The sequence below is a fragment of the Diaphorina citri genome, unplaced genomic scaffold (assembly GCF_000475195.1).
Source record: "Diaphorina citri unplaced genomic scaffold, Diaci psyllid genome assembly version 1.1 scaffold348, whole genome shotgun sequence".
In the NCBI taxonomy this organism is placed as follows: domain Eukaryota; kingdom Metazoa; phylum Arthropoda; class Insecta; order Hemiptera; family Psyllidae; genus Diaphorina; species Diaphorina citri.
The window spans coordinates 187,720-193,140 of record NW_007377783.1 but is presented as its reverse complement, the minus strand read 5'-3'; the positions used below and the strand labels follow the sequence as shown (position 1 = coordinate 193,140).

The 5,421-nt window shown below is 35.5% G+C and overlaps 1 long non-coding RNA gene across 1 annotated transcript; it reads right to left on the bottom strand.

The window, feature by feature from the left end:
- Window positions 1–3,296: 3,296 nt before the first annotated feature.
- Window positions 3,297–3,991, bottom strand: LOC113466871. The gene is made up of 2 exons (XR_003391141.1): window positions 3,959–3,991; window positions 3,297–3,684 (listed from the first exon to the last, which is right to left on the bottom strand). It is a non-coding gene; the product is annotated as an uncharacterized LOC113466871 (long non-coding RNA).
- Window positions 3,992–5,421: the final 1,430 nt, after the last annotated feature.

Below are 5,421 nucleotides of genomic sequence, written 5' to 3'. Positions count from 1 at the left end.
ACTCTGTGGCTTTTAAATTTTCAAAATGTGTACAATAATGACAGATGCATGACAAGAAGTATACTGTGTGTCTTTGTATGTATATCATAATCATGACTGATGTCAAGCTGTATTCAAGACCTACTCAAAAGCTTTTCTTCAAACCATCACCCAGTAAAACTCTATACAAACAGAAAATAGATTATCAAAATTTGAACTATTATCTGATACATGGGATGGGTTTTATTACTACCTGACATTGACACACTACACATCATGACATAATCTGTCATTACATCACAGGCCTGGAACTGGAGTGAGGTACATCACTTTTAGATATTTTCTTAAATAATTAGGTATTTATAATTGATGACATGATGACTAAAAAGCTTTTCTTCAAACCATCACCCAGTAAAACTCTATACAAACAGAAAATAGATTATCAAAATTGGAACTATTATCTGATACATGGGATTATTGTCACAAAAGCTCTTTTTAGCCGCCATATTGGAAAAATAATTACGGTACGGGATTACGGTACATCCTAGAGAAAAAAATGTAAATATAAAAAATGTAGGAAATAGAAATACAAACAACTTTCTCATTCATTATGACATCATGACATAATCTGTCATTACATCACAGGCCTGGAACTGGAGTGAGGTGCATCACTTTTAGATATTTTCTTAAATAATTAGGTAGGTATTTATAATTGATGACATGATGACTGAGTTAGTTTTTATTATAATTACTTTTAACTATTCATCAAATCATCATCCACACATGTACCTATACTTTGATGTTTTCTGGGCACGCTAGCTATTATAAACATTTTGGGGAGAAATCCTCACATATGTTGGCATTGTTGATGATGACTGAGTTAGTTTTTATTATAATTACTTTTAACTATTCATCAAATCATCATCCACACATGTACCTATACTTTGATGTTTTCTGGGCACGCTAGCTATTATAAACATTTTGGGGAGAAATCCTCACATATGTTGGCATATGTTTTGTCAGTTTGGGATACCTTTGAAGGGATTCTAAAAAAATAATATTAAAGGCTCATGGCCCCAATGGTAGTGTGTATTATAAAATGAAATATCTGTCACAATTGGTTGATAAATATTAGACTAATGGTTTGAGAGATAAGAATGGTTGATTAGCTGACATAATTCCTAGAGAGGTGACATAATCAAAATAATATTAAAGGCTCATGGCCCCAATGGTAGTGTGTATTATAAAATGAAATATCTGTCACAATTGGTTGATAAATATTAGACTATTGGTTTGAGAGATAAGAATGGTTGATTAGCTGACATAATTCCTAGAGAGGTGACATAATGAAAAGCATGCTGAGTGGCAGCCTTGAAACAAGTAGATGGGTGGTACTCTACTTTCAAATCTCCAGTCCTCTTTAGGGGGAAAATGGTTTAATCAGAATAACATTTGATATAATTAGAGACGAAAGTTGAAGTCTGCCATGGAGACATTAAGGAATTCGTTAAAGTTATTATTGTTTTGTTCATAGTTGACTTTGTTTTTTAGTTCTAAGTAATAATTAGTTTTTAAGTTCTTATCTATGTAGATATTTTCTAGAAATGGTTTAATCAGAATAACATTTGATATAATTAGAGACGAAAGTTGAAGTCTGCCATGGAGACATTAAGGAATTCGTTAAAGTTATAGAATAAATAAAACCTTCTATAACTTTGACAAATTCCTTAATGACTCTATGGCAGACTTCAACTTTTGTCTCTAATGTTGAAAAACTACCATATTGTTTTGTTCATAGTTGACTTTAACACTCAAGATTAAAATCCTCTCGAGGAAATGGGGAAATTAAAAAAGAGTAGAAAGAAGTTGTGGAAATTGGAAAACGAAAAAAAAAGAAGGAAATTTTTGGGAAAATGTGTTTTGTTATGATGCCGTATATTCAAAAACAAGATGGCGTCTTCAGCTGATTTGAATAAAATCCGTTCACACGAAGCCTGGCCGGCAACAAAACACTCACGACGGCAACGTCTTTTCAAATGTCCTGTACCTGAAGGCAGATGGGCCTGATGAAGACTGTTATCACGGGTCACTGACCTGCATGACGAGTTTTCCTCCCATTTTATTGATAAGAGAAACATTTTATCATTTTCGAGATGCGTTTTAAAAGTTTATCATATTTTTCTTACCTTTACATGAAATCGTCTCTCACACAAGAGAGCTGATGCCTAAGAGGTAAAAAAATTACTTCAAAATAAATGGGTATTTCCTTTCTCCTTGGTCTGTTGAAATAATTATGTAGGTGTATTTTTTTTTCCTTTTGGGAAACTGACCGCTACTCCGCAGAAACAGAATGAAGCAGTTATCAGTTTCCCACAAGGAAAATAAACCCCAAGTATCACATCTACACAACCACTTGATTACAGCTAAGATGTATTATTGATTGTGTCTCGTTTTTCCCCCAATACCTACAGTTTTTTGTTTTTTTTACTCATCTATATCGTCATCTCAATATTTCCTAGGGAAGGAAAACCAGCCTGTAAAAATTAAAAATATTCTAGGTGGGTACAAATAAAAATACAAACATTGTGGTGATGGTGGTTTGTACCTTTGCTTTTATTTCTTCTTTCAATCACATTTTGTTTGATTTGAGCCTCAACTTCAGGTTACAAAGTCTTCAGATATTCAGAAACAGTACCAAAAGTTCACTGGACTGCAAGTGTGTTGAGATAAACTACAGACGTACAAACAGGTTGACCTTTCATCACAAATTTCGAACGATAACAATATTTCCAAATTACGATTTGGCTGGCATAAAACAACAAAATATTTTTCTAAAATATCAAGCCGAAAAAAAAAGATAAAAAAGAAAATCTCGCGGGATATTGATTGGTAACCTCACGTAATTTACGTATCTAAATAAAGCAGACCAGTCATGTAAGTACGGAAATGGAGAGAAATATAGAGAATAAAACGCGAGAATAAAGACAGCAATGTGTGAAAACCTTGAGTATAAGTAAAGAGTACTGCGATTCTTTGTCTTTGGATTCAATGTTTAATCAGGCACTTAAGTATAAAAGCTCAAAGCTTATTGGATGCATTGTACACTTACTACCTTATTGATGGGCTGAGCGTAGTATTTTTTTAATCATATATCGGTAAGAGAAAAAATGAGCGTTTCAATTTTATTACTTTGTGAATCATGGTTCGAAAAAAGGAAAAAAAAGAGAAATTTGACAATGCATGAGTTGCTTCGCAAAAAAATTGAAACAATTTAGTAGGCGGGCAATAGGCTGAGCGTAGTATTTTTTTAATCATATATCGGTAAGAGAAAAAATGAGCGTTTCAATTTTATTACTTTGTGAATCATGGTTCGGAAAGAGGAAAAAAAAGAGAAATTTGACAATGCATGAGTTGCTTCGCAAAAAATTGAAACAATTTAGTAGGCGGGCGCCAAGAAATATTTTGACAGGTGTAGCAAGTTTTGTTTTTGTTCGCGATGAGTTTCAAATAAGTAGGTGAAGTCGGCGGTGGCTGTTTTACATTAAATTATAAATATAAAAATATATATTGAACATAGTAAAGAAGGTAGAAGTACCTATATAAAAAACATGACATGGAATGTGAGATGCAGCATGCAGTTTAACTTCTGTTGGCAAGCACAGTTGACCTCAGCTTGTCAAAGTTAGCACCGGAGAACTGTTCCACCTGAAACAGAAACGGAAATCATAGACAATCAGTTACAAGTAAAACCACTTACTTTGCGAAATACCGACATTTTTGGGCGTCAGCCAAATGCTTGGAGAGTAGTGCGTCTACCTCGTAAGCGAATAGCTTACTAGAGACCCAAAAAACACAACCCCGACCCAAAGTTGTGACTTTGGATAGAAATGAATAGCTCACCCCCAAAGGGGATTTAGAAAATCAGTGACGCTCTTTACCCATATAAACTTTCGAGTAAATAATAATTGACACGACTCACCTTGGCAGTTGACTTGACAAAATACAGCTAAAGCAAAATTACTCACACAGCACATATGTACTTGCATAACTGCATAGTTTGTCTGTCTTTACTTGCTGATAGATTCTGAATATTCATCTTGAAAAGAAGCACACCTGTAACTTCTACTCTTCACAGTTGGGGGAGGTTTTTTTTTATTGTGACATGCAGACATGTTTCGCAATTGCTGGCATCATCAGTGTAAAAAATTGCACATAAGAAAGGAGCACATTTACTTGTTAGGAACACCACATCCGGGAACTCGGAGGCCAGCTCCTGCAACATCACAAGTGACATATTTACCGATCAGCAAAAGAATAGAATACACCATGTTTATCCTGCTCGAATGAGACTAAAAAGTGAAAGGAACACCACATCCGGGAACTCGGAGGCCAGCTCCTGCAACATCACAAGTGACATATTTACCGATCAGCAAAAGAATAGAATACACCTTGTTTATCCTGCTCGAATGAGACTAAAAAGTGAATCTATGTTGTCGAGGCAGTGTACGACTATGTTTGGACACACCTTAACAAAGAGGGAATCCCATGGCGATGTCTTCGCTCTCGTCCACATCCACCTTCAGGAACACCACATCCGGGAACTCGGAGGCCAGCTCCTGCAACATCACAAGCGACATATTTATCGATCAGCAAAAGAATAGAATACACCTTGTTTATCCTGCTCGAATGAGACTAAAAAGTCCCTTTACCCCAGCGGTCTAAACAAGGTCTCGTGTATTTTATGGGTATAAGAACAGAATACAATGCATGTTGTTTACAGAAGACCTTGCTTAAAGCTGTATTTTATTATGTGACTTTTTTTCCGTCATCATACGAAATTTCTCTTTGGACTAGTTTGGACTGGCAACGGAGTAATATTGCAACAGATGGGGGCTGAACGACTGGGAGGAGTTGACACAACATAGACAAGCAGACTGGTCGGCACGGGATTCACATATCCCTAATACGCCATCGGAGTGAGTGAGTGAGCGGAGTTATATTCGATTATATTATGTGAAATTTAATCCAGTTAAACATGGACGAACCAATGAGATTCTGCTTTGGACGTAAACACAGCGAAATCTTACAATCTTATTGGTTCAGCCAACTTTGACTGAATTAAATTTCAAATAATCTAATGCAACTAGGGTGTGGTGGCGCCTTTCGTCCAAAATAGTATGATGAGTGAGAAAAAAAGTCGTAATAAAATACAGCTAAAGCAAAATTACTCACACAGCACATATGTACTTGCATAACTGCATAGTTTGTCTGTCTTTACTTGCTGATAGATTCTGACGTGACTTTGTGAATATTCATCTTTAAAAGAAGCACACCACACCAGTAACTTCTACTCTTCACAGTTGGGAGGAGGTTTTTTTTATTGTTTATTGAAACATGCAGACATGTTTCGCCATTGCTGGCATCATCAGTGTAAAAAATTGC